Raw genomic sequence first — 21226 nt, 5'->3', positions numbered from 1 at the left:
TAAGGAATTTGGATGTCTTAGAAATGATACTAATAGATGGAGATTCAACTCATTACTCCAAGATACTAACTTCGAAAAGTCTTTCCTTGACTTTCATCAATTTTTCTTTCAAATCAATAAAGATGATGACACTTGCCATGCCAATAACTGGGATACCTATAAAGCGGCTCTCCGTGGACATATCATTTCATTTGTAGCAAAAAGAAAGAAGGAAGCACAAAACAATCTAAATATTCTTCACGGCCACCTACATAATTTAGAGAATCAATATAATTCTACATCTAACAATACACTGTTTTGACTCATTCTTGCTTTTTGTTTCACTATTAATAAAAAACTTACTGAAGTAGCCTGAGGAGTCCTGCAAAAATGTTTATCCAAAATTAAGAATCATCTAATAGAGCAGGCAAAGCTTTAGCCACATATCTCAAAGCCAAAAAATAAAAAACAAGGATCTATGTAGCTAAAAACAAACTAGGAAAAGTAGTAACCTGTTTAAGGGAGGCATGGTATCACAAGTAGACACTGACACAAAAGCTGCAAGTTTTAAAACCTTTATTGATAACTCAAATGGGGTTGGAAAACTCCTATTTTGCCCTATAAATAACATGGGAGTGTTCTCAACCATCAATCCAAAGATTGTACAGTCCTAGTCAGTCTTTAGTCAAAACAATGGCCTATACTAATAAAACTATTGCCTGTCCTTACTCTAATACAATAAATGGGAAGAGGGAATGTATAATGCACAAAGAAAATCAGTGTCCAACAGAAATGTCAGTATGTCTGATCAAAACTCCATTCCCCCCATTTTATAGCACGGGTAAGGTGGCACACTTGGACCTGGAAACCCACTCTGTCATCGGACACATGGATGCATTTTATTTGTGGACCAGGATCCTTGTGGCCTTCCACTCTGAGTCACTAGTTGTATGACCCCTTGGTTCTCCCTCACGCAAGTCCAGATCTTTCACTTTCTTAATCATTCCACGAAAAGGCTCTCCTCTGCCGGGCTCCAGCATTATTAGTTTAAGTTCCACACTGGTGTCCCCCTGCCAGAATCACACCAATTTTAATATTGCAGTTCACTCTTTATCTCACCCTGGTTACACTCTGTTGGGATCAAGCCAACTTTTACTTCACATTGCTTTCAAGACTTCCCTTTGCCAGGTTCGAGCTACCTTTAAATGTGTTGCACTGTTGAAGATTTTTGAGACTGCGAGGATTTGACTTCACCTCTGCATGACCACTCCGACCCCTAATTTAATCACAGTTCAACATTTTCACATTGATTCTTCCATTGCGCAATGTCTCTTGGTACTTCTAGTTTCCACACAACAAAGTTTGTTTACCAATTCAAGTTTCCCTCTGCCGGGATCAAACTATAAAGTTCATGTATTCTGCTTTTATCTTCTTTTGATCAATTCTGGCATGGTTATACTGTCGTACATTTCACAGAGACTTTCGGTTGGGCATTCACATCTTCGCCAGACCACTCTATTACTTTGTATATCTATGATACGCTTCCAAGCAATCATTCCATTCTGCTTGCGTTAGTCGGCACACACATCGCTTACAACTTTAGATTCTGTTTCACTCCTTCGTTTCACAAACCAGAATTTTGCTGCATCCACTAACTCACCAGTTGTGATATCTTGGTTACCTTCTGCTTTGATTTGATCGCTGGAGTCAAGGCCGGTATCAAATCTATCTCTACTCCTCCCCAACTCTGCCATTCCACCCGCTAGCATGGCTAGTTACATTGAACTTACGAAGCCTCACGGTCTGCTCGAAGTATGCTTTCCCCGATTCCTGCAGCTGGGCTTTCCTTTTTCTGGGAAGAATGGCTCCTTCTCTCATGCTGCCTCACTCAGTGTTCCACCTTTTAACCATGTGGGGAGGGATAATAAGTACCAGGTGTATGTAATTAAGGTTGAGTGCCTGACCCTGCCTGATCTTGCTAGTGGGACATGTCCAAGGTATTGCATAGGTGGTACTCCTTTCAGTCTTGGACCACCTCTTCCTCGACTCAGTGTTTGTGTATAAAGGGGGGGTTGGGAAGTTGGAATGTTCTATGAAATAGGAGGTGATCATGGGTATAGGGAAAGGGGGGATATCACGCCTTGCCCAAATGCACTCCCCCATCTACCCGCCAAGACCTTCCACTCAGGTGATCCTCTTTCACTGATCCAACCCCAGGGTTGGGATCCAGCAACGGTGGCCCTTTCCTGGCCACCCAGGCAGAGGATCTATGGGGAAACAATGTGAGAACACCCTCAGGTTTCTCACACCTCTGATACAGATATTCTAAATGTATTTAACACATTTTATTAAAATCTTTATTCCTCAGAGCGCATTCACTCAAATATTGACTTTAATGATTTTTGGGACCGTTTAAAAAACAATCATCCAACAAATATTGATCTAAATGTTCTTAATTCACCTATTCACATTAATTAAATTATCAGGGCTATTAAAAACCTTAAGAAAGGTAAAGCTCCTGGACCTGATGGTTTTTCTACAGATTTCTTTTCGTATTTTTCTCCTGCTCCTTCACCAAAACTAGAATCATTATGTTCATTTTTCTCTAAGGTTGTAAATCATCAGGTTTCTTTACCAAAGCTCTCCTAGTCCTTTTTCCTAAACACAACAAGGATAACAAACAACCCAAGAACTATAGGCTAATCTCTTTGACTGATTCCGATTATAAAATCTTTGAATAAATTGTAGCTAATAGAGTAGAATCCTTTATGTTTAAAATAGTCAAATCAGATCAGGTAGGCTTTGTTAAGAGACAATGGGCCTCATCACGAGTTTGGCTGTAGCCCTTAAATGCGGTGGTAACGGTATTACAGCCGCATTTAAGGGCTGGCCCTATCAAGAGTTGGGCGCTAAATCGACTGTTTTACCTCCAGCTTTTTTCTCGAGGTGAAAATCCCTGTTTTCGGCTGTATTACAGCCGGCTGTATTAGCCCGCATAATTAGCGCCGAAAATTCCCCATTGGATCCAATGGACCCAATCAGGAATGGGGATTTACCGTTAAGGCCCAACTCGTGATCCGGTGGTAATACCACCGGACTGGTCGGTGTTAGGGCTATTACAGTCGGCTGTATTGCAGCCGGGAATACAGCCCAACTCGTGATGAGGCCCAATATATCTCAGCTAACACTAGACTTTTTATGAATCTGATCCATTGCATAAATAAAAAGAGCCATCCAACCAATTCCTATATAGCATTTGCACTTGACGCTGAAAAAGCTTTTGACCGCGTTGAGTCAGACTTCCTAATGGTATGGAATTGGAGGTAACTATATTCAATTGGTTAAATTCCTATACTCTGATCCCAAAGCATCCATTTTTATAAATGGCCATTTGTCTCCACATTTCTCCCTTCATAGAGGTACAAGGCAAGGTTGCCCCCTCGCCCCTATTTTATTTTTCTTAGCTCTTGAACCCCTATTATAATTAATACATAGAAATAAAAAATATTGTAGGGATTAGCTGTTGTAGTTCCAAATTCAAACTTGCAGCATATGCTGATGACTTATGACTCTTCCTTGAAAATCCGTACACAACTCTTCCCCACTTATTTGATACTACTGACCTATTCTCTCATTTCTCAGGATATGAGTTAACTAAACATAAATCTGAAATCCTGCTTAATATTTAGCAGACGATTTTACACGCCTCAGTCTGAGTTGGAATCCAATTTCTATTGAATATCTGGGTATCTCAGACCAAGCTAATTTATGGATTAAATCCTTCCTTAGCAACAGATCTATGAGGGTCTTTGCACCATCTGCATCAGCCTCTCCTTCACCAGTTTCTTGTGGAGTCCCTCAAGGATCGTGCGTGTCCCCTACGCTCTATAACATTTTCACCAAACCTCTTTTTGATATTCTAGACTATCTGGGTGTCACGTATACGAACTATGTGGATGACACCAGATACTCATCCCTATCACTGGTGGATCTACATTGTAGACAGTAAACTACTGAACGATATCTACAGTAATATTAATAATAGTAATAATAATAATTTAGCATTTATATATTGCTACGAACCCTCAGGTATCTGAGTGCTGCTTATTATTACCCACAGTGTGTGGTGCTCATTTATCGACCTCGGAAGGATGAAAGGCTGAGTTTGGCCCTGCTGGGGTTCGAACCTGCGTTAGGAGGCTCTGCACAGATGTCAAAGCGAGCGCTCTACTGGCTGTGCTATCGGACCGGCTACATAACATACAATACAAATATGGATGGCCAACCATGGTTTATGTCTAAACGACGATAAAACCGAGCTACTATTACTTGGTTCTCAAACTAAACTAATCAAGCTTGGAGCATCTTTCAAAGCCTTTAACATTGATGGTAATATCATCAAAGTAGCTAACGATGTGAAAACATTAGGTATATACATTGACTCCACATTATCATTAACGAGACAAACTAATGCCTTAGCATCAGCCACATTTTATACTTGCAAGCTAATCACAGCATGCTGTCCCTACATTTCGCTGACCAACTGCATATCTGTAGCAAGAGCACTAGTATTATCTAAGTTAGAGTATTGTAATGGTCTCTACTTAGGAACTTCTCAATATAATATCAACAAAATGCAAGTCATGCAAAATAATGCAGTTAGATCAGCATGTAACATCCCTAGTAAACATAATATTACCAGTCAGACAGAACTTAGATTGGTTGAGTATTAAGCAAAGAATAGATTTCAAATCATTTTCACTAACACATAAATGCCTCCATAACCAGGCACAGATATACCTATGAAACACCTTTACACGTCATTCCTCTACACGGTCCATTAGAACGGCCCAGTCACATAGTATTGTAATACCTCAGTTTAACCAACAACGGGTGGGTGGGGATAGCTTCCCAGTCGTAGCAGCAAAAGAATTGAACTCACTCCCTCCTACCATAAGAGCAGAACCCTCCTTCATGGTCTTCCGTACTAAGGTTAAAGCATGGCTTCAGGACCAGGACCATAACCTCCCCACACACTAACACATGCTCCGCCACACTATAACCTCTGTTGTATATAGGACTGTATTTATGTATTTCTACTCCTCTGCTTGTACAGATTCTCGTTCTATGCCTTATGCCTATGTCATATGACTCTCCTTGCAGTGCCATAGCCTGTATATATTTAGACATGTGCAAAACTGTTTATACCCTGCTTTGTGCAAAATTTTATAAAATTGTAAGATTAGCGCTCAGTTGCCCCAGGGCTCGATGCGCTCTACAAATAAATAAAATACAAATACATTGCTCCTTCAATTGCTCAAAGGGTCAAGATAAATTCACCAAATCTAATATTAAAATTGCCTTGATGCTAAAAGTAAAAATGAATCGAATGAATTGGTGGCTGATCTTACTAGACTACATTTCACGGAAATTTGCGATACCGTAAAAGCTTCTCGCCTCTAAAACATATTAAGAGGAGCAGGATCCCCTCATACTAAGTGGACATCTGAACTGCAATAGGAAGAAGACTGTGCTATGCACTTTGATTTTCAACTGTGGTCTAAAATTTGGACTAACATTAAATATGTATCTACCTCAGCAAATCTAACCCAAATGTTATTTTTCTTCACTCATAGAGCCTTTATTACACACACAAATACACAAACAAAACTCTTTATATCCAAGCTATCTAATGATGATGTATGCTGGACCTGTTGGTTAGACACTGGTTCCTTTAGTGATATGTTCTTTGAATGTTCTTTCACACATTCCTTTTGGAACCAAGTTTGGAGCTTACTACAATGCATTTTTTTAAATGTCTATTCCTCTAAGTTTAGCAAATATTCTATTGGGAAGTTTAGCAGTCAATGCTTGGAAAGATGTCTATCAAAGGGTGGTGGAACAATACATGTGATGTTTGTGGAATTGAGAAATGTAATGTCAACTCACCCTCCCTCTCTGTTAAACATGATAGGAAATGGCAATACTTTGTTAGCTATTTAGGTGATGTAAATGCTTATATATATATTTCATCAGCAACATTGTCTATTTTAATCAATGTGAATTTGTTTCCTTCCTTATCGCTTCACTTCATGAATATCTGGTTCCTTTGTTCTTCTCTTTTTCTTTCATTATCTTTCTCAATTGACTTATTCTTTCACCATTTAATAGTTCTTGATTATCACATTTTCATTTATACGTTCAAGCCACAATATTTATTTGCCAGTTATTGTCATTCAGTTCATTGATCAGTAATTTGTGCTTCAATAGAACAACATCTTATGAACTAAAAAAAGATATTGGAATTATCTGTGTGTTTTCCCCTTCTCTTTCCTGTTTTTGTATTCCTCATCCATTGTGTGCATGCTCAAATATAAATATAATTGTAAATGGCAAGGATCTTCTACTATTGGGCATAATAACCTACAAGCTGCAGCGATCAACGGTGCTGCCCAGACCCACCTTCTAGCACCATGTACATTTATAAATGCAGATAAAGCTTTTGCATGGGTGAGAGTTGTCAGAGCTTTCATGCATAATATAGGCTTTCCAAAAGCATTGTTTAACCTAATTAGTAATTCATATACAGGCTTAAAGAATTCTGTAACATAAGATAAACTGTGACAACACAAGTGTGGTTAACTGTGACCCAAAAGGCTGAGACAAAAGGCTAGGTTTTTCATATTCTCCATTGCGAGTTGCCCTTTATTAAATACAATCTATTGCCCAGTGTCACAGGTGGTGACCACAAAACATAGCACACCAGTTATCTTTTATATATTGCATTGTGGATGGCCCATTGGGTCAGTTGTATTATGGCCTACAGGATGGGGATAACACAGGAGGAAAGATTTCTAAGCAACACAGTCCAAGATATAAAGGGAACCGCAAAATCCATTTTAATGTACCAAAGGGCAAAGTACTTCATTAGGCTAAATCTTACTCTTGAATGACTGGAGAATGAAACCAAACATATTCTAACACAAAAGAGGTCCAGTTGACTGCAGAGCATGCAGTGTCCCATCACATTTATTTTTAGAAGATTGACACCTTGTACTTGCTGGGTACTTGTCTAGACATTGACCATTGTTCTGGCTTGTCTTGAAGCTGGCAACATCCAATGAAATTATCTGTGTCCACAAAGGATAGTGGCAACAGCCTCCTTCCACTACCAAGCACGTTCTTACACCCCACTGCCCTCATGTGACTTGATTGTCTCCTAACTCATAGTTGAGTCAATCTGGTCATGGTAAAGTGGTTGTCAGGCTAGACTGGTTGACTGGTCAAAGTGTTTGACCTCACAGTCTAATCAACCAGCTTCTGATGTGGGAAATGAAAGGGGGTTAACTTGGGGGTGATGTGGGGGCAGGAAGTGGTGGTGCTGGGCAAAGAAGGGAGTGAGGTAGAGGCAGGGAGAAGTGTGGGACTGAAGGTGACTACTAGGGTCATGGTACAGTGGAGTAGGGGGATGGCTAGAAACAAGAAAGCGGAGCACATGGGAATGGAGGTTCAGAAGGGGACCCTCCTGTCAAAGAAGAACAGGGTGAGGTTGAGGCAGGTTGTGCGGATTGTAGGCAAGCAAAGATGTCGGTGAGGTGGTAGCAGTGAGAGAGGTGCGAGAGGAGGGTGAGTAATTGGGAGTTGAGTTTGATGTAAGGAAATAGTGACAGAAAAAGCAGCAAGGGAGGCGGCTTCAAGGAAAGACAAGAAACAGAAACAGGGGGAGGTGGGTTATTCCACAAACTCTGTTTAAGGAAAAAGAGATTTATTCTTTTTTGAATTTCAGGTCGATTGTTTTGATTTGACGATCACTAGATGGTGAGTAATTTCACCATTTCAATATCAATTTCCAACAATTGATCCATTTCAAATGACAATCAAGGGATGTCGAGCCCTATGCAGGTCGATCCATTCAAGATGACTAAAAGAGATTAAATTACACTTTAGAAAATTGTGTACATATTCTGCCCTAATGAATAATTATACATATATTAATAGCCCACTAACTAGCTCTAGTCTTTATAGCAAGTATTCCTTTAGTTGGGCTGGTGGTGTTGCTGAGCCCATCTGGGTCTGGACTAAAGATCCCGGATAGCTTTCAAGATGCTTTCCTTAATGTTGATTCCAGTCACTGTAAGGCTCTTTAGCCACAAGTTTCTGCCTTCACTGATCTAGCTTTCTCCTCTTCTCACAGTCTTTTCAAGTTGGCTTTATTGGCATGGCCCCAGTGTGACATATTCTTCCCCTGGTAGCAGCACTACTCTGTGCCTATTGTCCTCTGTCAGCACTCCCTTCTCTGTCTTCCCATCCATGAAAAACATCTTATATCCCAACTCAATACCCTCACAATGAGAGGCTTTACGTCTGTTTAGATCAGCAGAATTAGTTAGAATTAGTGGGCTCTGGGGCTGACTTGTAGCTTTGTAGTGTCCAGTTGTTCTGTCTCTTTCAATTGGTCTTTACAGTCTAAGTCCATCCAGGTTTATCTACCTCCCATGCACAGGACGCGGGTGTAGAATATTTTTTCCTGGGTCATTACTTGATTTGCATAATGAGTTGTAGGTTGAGATTTTGAATAGGTGTGAATGATATCTATATGTCAGCCAGAGCCAAAACAGCAGTTGCATGGCTCTGTGCTTGCTTTCCTATTCTTCAACCTGTGTTACTGCTCCTGTATGGTGTGCTGCATGTGAGCTGCACATTTTGCCAGCAGTCGCTGTTCTTTCTGCTTTAATTTTAGGAAAAAGCTATGGGTCATGAGAGGGCCATGGGATTGGTCCCTAAGACACTATATCATGGATTATTTTGTGGTGTGCCCTGGCTATAGGGATGATGTCCCGGCTTTCTGGGTACAGATGTGCAAATTTAAATTACACCCAAACGATTTGTAGATGTGTTATTTCATGAAATGGTCAAATGTCCCTGTAAATTGATGCCATTTTTTGCAACTAAGATTTGAGTCACATTTTCACAGAAATGTTAATGTATATGACAAATGAGATTATATTGTACACCATGAGCTGGAGTAGCATGTAAGCCTGCACATTGAAACCCTGTCCCTCACCATAAAAGAGTGCTTTAGCAACTGAGATTGGTAAGTGATGTTTTAAAAATTACCTATTCATGTGATTAGTTTGTGTTGAACTTTACACATATATAAATACATTACAAAATACAAATACACAAAACAATGTATCATACAACAAATTCATAAAATATACACAATTTACAATTGACTTCCCAATATTCATCATAAAACTCATGCATTTACACCTACATTGATGAATAGATTTAGTTTGTTTTGGGTTGATGATAGGCGTGGTAGTAATTCATTTACTGTTTCATTAGCCTCTGCCAGTTTCCGTATTTGATGAAGGTCAATGTGCAGCACCTTGTTCTCATTATTTATACAATACTGGCAAAATTCGTCATCTCTGATGTTTCGTAGTGACTGACAAAACCACCTAGGACACACATATGCAATGGTCCCTTTTCCATCGACTCAGTCAGTACGTATCTGGCAGTTTCCCTTTTTGTTGGAGTTTTACACATAGGACAAATTCTGTCTTGTTCTGGTATGCCCCCACTGTGGCCCAATTACAGTCAATACTGGAAAACAATTTGTTCGCAAAAGCAGTAGAAATCTACTTAGAGAGAGTAGCAGGCACAACATTAAGTAATGCTGAGGCATCTTAAATGTGTGTCTTACCCCTGCACACACGTAACTCTAACCTTCTTGGCTTATTCAAGGTTAACAAAGAGGATTAGGTCAGCCTGAATGGTGGTATGTTTGCTCCCTGAGTCTATGAGACCCTGTACTGAGATAGCAGGGTCATTAATTGATGAAGTTGGGTTATCACAGTAGCAGGCACTCACAGTCTCAACATTTTCGTCGGGTTCTTCCCATTCCTCATCTATAAGGCACCCAATTTCCATTCGGTCCTCCTTTCGATTTTGGGGACAATTCCTGGCCAAGTGCCTGGGTTCTTTATAGGAAAATCAAACAAGGGGTGTGAGTCTACTAGGTTTGCTTTCCTCTTGCCTTATTTGCTGCCGCCTCTTGATTTCTGGTCTTTTATCCGACCTCTACTGAACATAAGGTTCTCCAGTTTTTATAGAGGTCTTAAACGTATCTGATTGGAAAGAAAAACGACCACTAGGCAGCTGTTGTCCCTCAACTCATCACTTTGATGTAAGAAGTGGAATTGTTTATTGGCCTCTGAATAATTTTGATCAGTTTCAATTGCCAGTGTGAGAGTAGGTCTGTTTAATTGCACTGCCGCTTTTTGGAGAAACAGCGGTAGTGAGTTTATGAACTGCTCCTTGGTTAGTTATTCAAGAACTTCCAGTCAGGTTTTGCCTTGCAACCATAGAGAGAGAGAGTGTTTCTAATTTTCTCCCCTAATTCAATAGTTGTCTGACCTGGACTATTAGCTATTAGTGTGTCCTACTCTTTGAAAGAGGGCTTCCTTAATCTCCCAAAGGGAGGCTGTTCCAGGAAGGTAAAGGAGTTGATAGGATGACTGAAGTTCACCTTTCAGAACGGGTCCAAAGTAACAACGCTTCAACTCATCATTCCATTGAAACCCAATCACAATTTTGAAAGAAATTCCCTAAGTTTTCTCCCTCCTTGTAGAGTTGCAGTACTCCATACATAACACTGGGTTTAACCTGGATCGATATCATTTTCTCCAGTCCCGCTTGCAACCGGTTCTCTGCCTCAAACTGATGGTCTGCTATGCGGATTAGGCCTTCTTCAGTGGCTGCCATAGTTACAGGGAGAGTGATGGTTTTGTCTGACTTCCCTCCTGACTTTGAGTCTGAAAAGAATTCGGAGCTTGTATCAGATTCCTGCTCTGAACCGTTTTAACTTTCAGGAAGTTGTTCTGGGGGATAGAATGTGGGCTTAGTCAAGTCAGTTGGAAGATCTATGGCGGTTAACCCCTGGCCTGCAAGTGCTGCTCCTAACTCACTGGGCCGGATATAAGATGGTCCCACTGTTTCAAATTGTATGTGGGTAAGGGAAGGGTATTGAGGAGAAGTTGATTCTGAAAAAGGAAGTCCTGATGTTCAACAGGAATGCTGATTTTGCCATCAATAAATTGTTTTATTACTAAGACTCGATCTTGGTCTTCTGCCTGCATGAAAATCTTGTCCCCATTGGGCAGAAATATTACGAGTAGCATAATGGTCTCAACTTTTAGCAATTGAACTGTATCCCGTCCTGACACCATGTGTGAGACAGGCATGGTATCAAGAGAGTCACAGACTCAAAAGTATTCATTTGCAAACCTTTATTTACTAAGGTTCCTGGGTTGGTGGACTCTAAAGGGACGGTTCCCTTAAATTATGTTTCTAATGGGCGTCTATGTCTAATAGTCCAAAACAAATGTCTGTCTGTGTATAAACCTATACTTGCCCTCATACTGTACATAAATGTGATAGGAAGTCTTTTGAAAGGAAAAATAGCAAAACCAAAGTACTGTCCCTTACGAGTCCTCCGCTCATCTACCTCTAACCTTCTGCGAGTGAGCTGGTTCTCCAAGCAGAGGTTTGTTGGGAGATTCTTATCCTCAGCAGGTGCCTCCCTCTGGAATAGCCTCCCTGCCGTTCTATGCCTTGAGCCAGATCTCCTGAAATTCTGGAAAATCCTCAAGACCTTCCTCTTCTCCTCTTCCTTCCCTCTCCCTCTACCCTGCTAACCCAGTTCTCTGTCCTATCCCTCTCTCCCTCCAATCCCTTACAGCATGCTGACTGGCCACCTGGTGTACCTCAGAGTCTCACTGATCCCCAGGACCCCCGCCAGTCCTCTCTCGCACTTGCCTCAGGGCCCTAAACCCACCCACACTCAATGCACTGAAATACTAACCCAAGAGAGGGCTCTCTCTGCACTTACCCCAGTCTCAACGGACGGGGTGCACTTAACCCTCCCCTCCCTTTCACCCTCTGTGCACTTGCACGATCCTTATGCACCACACCTGAAGATCGTCTGTCTGTTTCTCCCTGTCTTCACCCTAATTGTACTGTTAACATTGCGGAATCGCAGTCAGGCCTATTTGCTATATCCCCCTAATGTTTCAATGTATTTTATGCACTTACTCTGCCTGTGCAGACTATTATCGTCTCATATGTTCAAGGGCTCTGAGTGACTGTTGTATTTTTCCCTAGTCCCCACCCTCCTTGAGTGCTTTGAAACACTTGCCTGTGTATAGGCGCTATATAAACAATACAATGCAATACAATAAAAAGGTGGTTTCAGATGGTCTTTTCACCAGGTGCAATTTGGTCAATGTCACAAAGATGGATTCACTCAACAGTGCTGTTCATAAGACTTCTCCACAGGGCCCTTCTAGTGAATACAATGAAAATACCTTAAATGTCTTTGAGTTCCTTGGGGTTCCCTTCCCCAAGCTTCAACTTGTTTACTGTCAGATTTCAATACAAAACACAAAGCCTACTTTCCTCAATAGGCCTCTCAGGGTTCCCTTCCCCAAGCACAGGCTTCTTCCTGCTTTCAAAACACAAAGCACAAAGTCTACTTTTCTCAATGGGCCTCTCAGGTTACCCTTCCCTGAGCTCAGGACTCTTCCAGCTTTCAAAACACAAAACCCGAAGTCTGTTTCTACAATAGGCCTTTCAGGGTTCCCTTCCCCAAGCTCAGGCTTACAGCCTTATTAGCATTACTAGCGTTTCTAGCGTTACCTTGCATCATGCTCTTCATATCCCGGCTCTGCAAATGCTTTCAGGCTCACTGGGCTGACTTCTGTGGTGCAGCTCCACAACATCTCTTTGTTTCAAGGTCTGGGTCTCACTGTCTGACCCATGGACACTCCTGGGCTGTCTTGCCAGCGCAGGGGAACAAGCATACGCACACACAGGTTCTGCGGGGGACCAGCACGCCCCTCGGTTCCAATACACAGATCCTTCTTGGCTCCCTGGAGACACGGCTCCCTCTTCAAACTTCTGCCCTTTTGTCCTGCAGTTTATCAGCATCCCGATCTCTGGCTTCTGGTCCTGGGAAACTCTGGCATCTTGATTCTCCTCCCAACTCGCTCTCCTGTTTGCTCTCCTACTCCCTCATACATCTGTGTCAGACCACACGTTTTATTGTGAAACGACCAGTCAAGTGGAGTCAGGTGTGAATGGTTACTATGAAATGCCTGACCCTGCCTGATTCTATTAGTGAGACAACTTGAGTTCTTTCTATGGTAGGTTGTCCTTACTTTCCCCATGTTGTTCCTATGGGCAATGTTTACTGATCTTAGTTGCCTCTTCCTCGTTTCAGTATTTGTTGGAAATGGGGAGGTGGAGATGGGATCAGAGGGGACTTAACATTGACAGGCTATGTTAGTACAATGTGATTGGTAAAGGATAGAGGGAGGCCCCTTGTCCCTAATTTGGCAAACAAAGATGAATAAATTACTCTCTATGTTACCCACTCGCATATGCGAGCATTGGCCTGTATAATCCTCCCTATGATTTGAAGAGGGGAAGAACAGAGAAGCATTGGAATTGGGACTCTGTTCTTGTCTCAACTTGCTTCCCCCTTTCTCTGGGGTGCTCTGCGATAATTGTCTCTTTCTTGGGATAGAAATAATGGAGCATGCATAACCCACAAAGGCTTCTGGGATTTCTCCACTTATTGTCCCATTAGAATACTGCATCTCTCCTAGGGTATTCTCCTGAGAGCAGCCCCAATCTCCCCTACCCAGGTGATCCTCCCTCGCTTGCCCACCCCCAGGGTTAGGATCCATTAGTGATGGCCCTCCCCTGCCCACCTGAATAGAGGATTTCTCTGGGTCTACATGGGGGAATACCCCTAGGTTTCTCACAGCAGACACAATGATTTGACCACTATAGGAGGCAACAAAACTGACACTTTAAGCCATTGGTAGAAGCCATTGCAATCTTTGGTTTGAACATAGCAATGGTTACTTGTTGGTGAATTTTCTGTATAAATACTCTTAGTGCCAAAAAGAATACAGATAAAAGACTTTTGAAGCTGCAGATGTCGTCTCTAGGCATTTCAAAGGGATGTTTGCAAGCTCAAACAGAAAAAAGACAATGTTAAAATCAGCTACACCTTAAGAATAATTAAGATTGATACCAGGCCAATTGCCCACTGAATCAACTTTACAGATTTAAATTAAATTAGAACAGAAATTTGTGTAAATATTGTCAATATGATAAATTAAAATGTGCATATCAGATACAAGTTTGTCATCAATTCTACCTAATAGAAGATCAAAGGCCCGCTATCTCTTCCTTAGTATGATATTATATACAAGGTGTTAGGCCAAGTTCCAGTCCGCACAGTGAGATATTAAATAAGGCTAAGAAGCATTTTTTCTGGATGCAAACTCCCAGAATCCTTTACTGGAAAGAAGAGCCAAACACTATACCAAAGCCCCCACACAACCAAGTCAGAGACGTAAGAGCCCCAGAATGGAATCAAGGTAAAATGGGTACCATAGGCCTATACATCTCCACAACCTTAAAATGCAGACTTAATTCCAAAGTGTGAAACAGAACAGCTATCTGGGAGATCAAAGGCACCTAGGCCTGCAGTCTCTGCCGTAATGTTAATGTCACACAAATGGCAGGCTCGTCAGTAATAGACACACTCGTAAGGGCTATGTGTCTAAGACACAGGCTCCCTTATTTCGCAGAGGAAGATAACAATAAAGATGGACACTGTACCATAACAAGATATATTTTATAGATCAGCTCGAAGATCAGTTTTATCATTGGTCGGGCGCAGGCTTCCACATCGCATTCTGGTGTGCAGGAGATTCTTTGATAAAGCGAGGCATAGCACAATCTTAAAGCTGGCGTGGGAGTTGTTATTGATATTTTATTTCTATCACGCTTGCACACAAGTGTTTCAGAGCGCGACAAGGCAAGGGAGGGGAACAGGGGAGAACAAAACAGTGATCTTACTAGGCCCAGTGACATTGAGAATGCGCAAGTGCATGTGAGAGGGGGATGGAAAAACTGCATGGAAGGCGGAGAAGTGGAAAGTGCGAAGCATAGGAGAAACAGGTAAATAATAATAAATAAATAAATAAATAATAAAGGCAACAAACAGTGGTAGTGCAGCCAGCAATTTGCAAGTGCTAAGTTTAAGGTAGCAGACATAGTAGGTCTGATAAGTGCAGGAAGAAAAAAAGGGGGGGCTGTATGGGTACAGATACAGACCCCAGTGCAAGGGGTGGCCCGGAGGCAGTGCGGGAGGGTGGCAGGGTGAACAGGTACCTGGACGCGGAGGACAGAGGGTGGCCAGGTGCACAGTGCCAAGAGAGAACAGATCAGCAGGGGAGAGGGGGAGCGAAGGCAGAAGAAAAGAGGAAGGTCTTTAGGTGCTTCCGGAACCAGAGATGGTTCTCAAGTTTTAGAGTGGCAGGGAGGCTGTTCCAGAGGGAGGCCCCAGCAGAAGACAGAGATCTACCCCCAGCTTGTTTCTTTGAAAAACGACTGACCCTGAGGGAGTTAGAGGTAGAGGAGAGAAGAGCTCGAGAGGGGAGGTATTTGCGGAGGGATAGCTGAAGGTATTTTGGACCCAGGCCCCAGAAAGCCTTGTGGACAATGCAGAGGGGTTTGAATTTAATCCTTGCATCCACTGGGAGCCAATGGAGAGATTTCAGAGCTGGAGAGATATGATCCCAGGGTTGACACCAAGGACAAGTCTTGCAGTCCTGTTCTGGATGAGTTGCAGAGGGCGGAGAGTAGAGGCAGGTAGATTTAGAAAGAGGCTGTTACAATAGTCCAACCTAGAGAGAACCATAGCTTGGGATACCATGAGCTTCTGGGGGAAGGAGAGGAAAGGCCAAGTACCTCTGAGGAGGTGCAGTAGGAAGTTTTACTTTTTAGAGACCTCAGTGATGTGGACGGAGAAGGAAAGGGTGGAATCAAAGATGACCCTGAGGTTCTTAGCCTCACAGGCGGGGGTAGGGAGAGGGCCAAGGGAAGCCGGCCAGAGAGTGACGGGAAAGGATGGTTGAAGGTGTGCCGATGAGGAGGATCTCCGTCTTGCTGGCATTCAGACAAAGATCATTGGCGGCACACCAATCTTGAATGGCAGTTAGGCAATCAGAGATGAGAGAGGGAGAGGAGGTGGCCGAGGGCAGCTTGAAAATGAGTTGAGTGTCATCAGCGTAGCACTGGAAATTTGAGTATAAAATGGCAATGCAGTGCTGTTGTGTTGCAGTGTTGTGAGGAAAGGTGGGGTGGTTGAGGAAATGCGCCTGCATGCAGGTCCTTGATATTGATCCTTATCCCAAACCACCCAAACACTGCCAAAACACTTCTGCCACACTGCCCACGCTTCGCTATGACAAAGCCTCTTGTAGTGCTGAGCTTCAGAGGACTTAAAGGCACCGTATCCTTTGTAGTGCACAACAAGAGAAATGAGAGGAATAGCCAACGTCCTCCTCCAACACTGCCAAAACACTTCTGCCACACTTCGCCTACGCTTCGCTATGACGAAGCCTCTTGTAGCGCTGAGCTTCTATTTCTTTAATTGGATGGACTCCCTGCGTCTCCGCCCTAGTTACAGAAAACAGCAGCCACACACCTTCTTTGAAAAACAATTAAACCTAAGTTACCCTTACACATATACAGGAGTCAGGGCTAAAACAATCTAACAAATGAAATAATTTGGCTGTAAAAATGTATCTGCAAATTAACCTTTTCTGCACAATAAATCCACAAATAATAAACATGTCTAGATGCATTTTCCACCTTTGAGGTATTTGCTGCAGGCAAACTACTTCATTATGCGTAAATATAATGCTGCAGTATGGGGTTATGTAATATTTACCATACAAAAATGGTGTTTGCAAAGCTTTTTTATACAACTGTTGTTCAAGCAGGTCAAAGGTTCTGGCAGGGATCATAGAGTGCATACCTTGGGCACAGCATGAGATGTTGGTCCTGATTGACAAAATACTTTTTCAATGGGAAACACCCATTGAAATACGCTTTGTAAAACAGGCCCATTCTGTTGACTGTTTCCTGTTGTTTCCTTTGTGGGTCATTGTTACACAGCCTATTTTAATTGAAAAAAACAGCCTATTGTTTTCCACCGTTTGGAATTTGATTGTTTTCCTGTTCCTTCCTCGTCTGGTCTGGTTACATGAAAAGCTGCCCATTGCAACTACAAAAAACAAACCCAGATAAACCAATCAATTAACTGCACTATTAGTTTTAAATTATAAGATGTCAAGGTTAATACTTTTGTTGATTCTGGGATGCATGGGCTTGGTGGGCAGGCCCGCTTCAAATTATTATATTGGAATTTCTTTTTTGGGGGGTTTGTGGGATGTGAACTAGCACCACTGCAAATTAACTTTTACTGGCAAAATTGTCTGCACATATTTTTATACATTTTATGTCTATCAAGCTTTTGCATTTTGAAGGCAAATCACTTCTCAAAAACTATTATGCATAAATACGAACAAGCAAAATAATTTTTGTAACATTTCGCACGCAGGAATTGCATTTGAAAAGCTTTTATATAAAACTGTTGTGCTCATTGCAGGAACAGCTTATTTCCTTTTTCATGTTAGCAGTTCTTAAGGCTTGTGATTGATGCTCATGTTTTATAGGCTGATCTCGAAAATTCTGTAGATTTGTCCATTTTTGTATAAATAATATCAATGATCATTGTCGCATTGGCACGCAGTTGGTCATCGAGTTGAGTGGGGATCACCTCCAGGGCTCGTTAACATTAAACAACATCTACAATGCCATCGGATCTCCTTTAATTGGCTTTGCCTTAACGGCAATAAGACCAAGCTATTGATCTTTGGCTCTCCCCAAACTCGTGCCAAATTGCATCCTGTCTATGCCATCTTTATGTTACAAGGCAATACGATCTTGACCCATTCGAGAGTAAAGACTCTGGGAGTCTTCCTAGAGGCCTCCCTGAACTCAGACGCCCAAGTACAAAATCCTCGGAAGACATCTAAATATCACCTTAGGCTTCTTCGGACTATAGAGCCATTCATCAATGAAAAGAACTCAGTGATCATCGCTCGTGCAATGATTTGATCAAGGTTAGATTATTGCAACATACTGTTAAGCGGAGCCTCAAAATCTGATCTTCAAATATATAAGACCATTCAGAATGACGCAGTTTGTGCACGAATGGCCACTCCTAGAAGGAGTCATATATCTAACACCGGGAAAGAGCTAAACTGGCTGCCAGTACAGGAACATATCCAGTTTAAAATGGGCCTACTAATACATTGCTCCCTTCATGGGAAGTTCCCCGGAATATCTCAAAGCAATGATTATGCCATATAAACTGGCCAGGAATGTGCAATCATCTGCCATTGTCCAACTGCAGGGAATCAGGATCAAGAGAGCTAGGGGCCTAGGTAGCTCATTCTGGGTTTTGGCACCCTGTTTTTGGAACTCCCTGTCCTTAGCAATCAGAGAGACGACCATTCTGAGTCACTTCAGAAACACCCTTAAAACACACCTCTTCAGGTACATTTCTATGGCTTCATGCCCTTTTGCCCTGATGTCTCACTTTCTGCCTTTATAATATCTAGGGCCCAATAGCTTGTTCATTGTCCCGTAATTATGTTTTGTCCTTTGTGTTAATGTTAGCGCCCCAATGCCTGTGGGCTTTGGCGCTTTATAAATAAATAAATACATAAAACAAATGCAGAGCAACGCAGGTTTGATCCCCAAGTCCGTGCTTAGAAACCTCTGGGTGCTAAGCACTTTTTAAATAACCAATTATAATTATTTAATCTAAACTGAGAAACATGATGGAAAGGAACCTGCAACTTCTCCTCTGGATCCTCGTTCTGCAAACAACCTTGGAACCTCTTCATTGGGTTCTCCCCTGTTCCTCTTTGGGGTTGATTGCAGCAGAATCTGCAGCTGAGGGTTAAAACAAACTTAACTAAATGTTCCCCATACAGCAGACGGTCCACTGACTTATTGCCTTGACTACTGTGGAACTTTCTTCTTGACCTGGAGCTCTCGTAAATTGTGTTTCGGTATACTTACCTGTCCCAGGACAGGTCTCCATTGCCCTCAAGTTGTTCAGGGAGTTCTAGGCCAATAACTGAAATTCCAGTAATGATCTTTTTTAATATATTTTTTAGACATGTACTCTTGTCTCCTTTAAAGGTGAATGCGTGCTACACAGTAAACCAATTTTAGTAACTGTGTGACTTTGTTTTGGGGTGTTTGGGGTGTTAAATGTAATGGTCGTTGTTGCTAAAAATGCATCTTGATTTTTTGGAAGCCTTTGTGCTATGCATATGCATTGTTTTCCACCATACAGCCTTGTTATTAATTAATATTTGGTATTTGGATTATTTTAATACTATGCTTGAGAGGGCCAAAGATTAATGTGGATTATTGGTGTTGGCCTTTAGGTGTTCAGATCTATTTGTCATATGATTAACAATGTGTGGTTCCCTTCTCTGCCTACCCATGCCTATATGTGCTGGGTGCTAACCACATGGTCTAGTACCTACCATATATAACAAGGATGGGTTGTGTTTTTAGGGCACTGAACTTCGGTGTGCAGCCCCTAGTGGCCTTTCCCTGCTTTGCTAGGTTGGGGGTCTTATGGGGTTTCCTTGTTCACCACCATCTGTTCATTTACGTTGGGTGACTATCTGTGATTGTGGGCCCTCATAACGACACAGTGGTGAGGCAAGACCTAAACGACATTATATATTTTTCAGTATATCAGTGTAGTGTCTTTTCTAGAGAGAAGAGAGGGGACTCATTGCACCTTGTCAGCTTGTTACCACTACTTGAGAATTAAGCCTTGTCACTCTCTTCACGTTACCTACCATTAAGAGGAATTTAACTTCCCTTTCTTTTCAGGTTGTTAGCCCCCATTAAGGTCAGCAGTTGTAGGTCCCTCATCAGAGCAAAGTTCAAAAAGTGCCTTAACAGGTCTCCTTTTGAACTGGCAGCCTCTCCACTGAATTTCCGACTCCACCTCATGCCCAGTCCATCCGGCTAAGGACTCCTTTCACCAGGCTTAATTTTGCGGACTGTTCCTGCCCATATGAGAGTTGAAAAAGTTGAACGTTATAGTGGGACTATGATTAGAAAGTACTGTCAGCTGTTTAACAGGAGTAAGATAACAATACATTTACTGATTATTTAACTCCCCACTATAGACAATGGTGGCTTCTACCACAGCTCTACTGTTTCCCAGAGTGGAAGAAGGTTACACTATAAACCATCAGTGCTACTGTTAGAAATGTGCTTAATGTAATGTGACATGGTTGTGTATATCCCCCTTCTGCCATTTTTTGGTGCCCTTTCTGCGCATGGCCCTATAATATTAGAGGAGGAATCTGTATTGTCAGTGGGGTAGTGGGGTAGAGGGAGAGGCAAATGTGAAGCCTGTGGTGTTGATGAGTTCTGATCACTATTCTGAGTGCCACCCCCTTTATATGGGTTTACCAGAGACACTTGAGAATATATCTGTAGCAGAGAGCCCATGATCTGATAAATGAAAGTACTCTGGGTCTGGGTTAATCACTTATGTGAGGGGTATGGTAGAGCTAAAGAGGTTAGTTCCATCAGAGCTCTACTAATGTTATTGTGTTAAGAGGGGGGCCAGTACGTCTGGGATGAGGGTGGTGGAATATACAATCAAGGCGTACATTAAGTAGGGGGAAAAGGCACTGGCTTCAAACAGGGAAGGTAAATGGCAACATTCCGGAAAAGTATTAGGAAAGTGTGTTAGATGTTTGTGGTAGAATTCTTTCAATTCCATTTCGGTTCTGTGGAGTCTGACCCAAATGAGTACACTTTCCAATCTTTTAAAGGTATTTAAAGCCCATGTGATTGGCATTTCCTAGATTATTGATGTGGTGTTGTTCCAACTTGGAATATGTAGGATGTATGCTAGTTGCTATCTAGTACTGATGTTATCCCATAATCATGTATTTCTTCCAGCATCTATGGGAAGAGTTATAGGCTGTCTCATGTATAGTAGGATGTCACCAGTTTATAAAGAGAAAACCTGATTTATTCTTGCACATAATTAATATTGTTTGATATATTTAAAGCTCATTCTAAAATGAGCTGGGCTGCTTAGGGCTCTTTCGCTAATACAAACGAAAGTGGTGGCAAAGGACATCTTTGTTTCATTCCTCTTTGGAATTCCCGTTATACACTCCAGTTTCTAACTCTAGCTCTAGGTGCAGAATACAGTTGTTTTATCTAACCAATTGTACCAAGTTCTAATCCAAACCCA

The sequence above is a fragment of the Ambystoma mexicanum genome, chromosome 4p, assembly GCF_040938575.1.
Source record: "Ambystoma mexicanum isolate Mex_15411 chromosome 4p, UKY_AmexF1_1, whole genome shotgun sequence".
In the NCBI taxonomy this organism is placed as follows: domain Eukaryota; kingdom Metazoa; phylum Chordata; class Amphibia; order Caudata; family Ambystomatidae; genus Ambystoma; species Ambystoma mexicanum.
Note: the sequence above shows the minus strand (reverse complement) of the source record.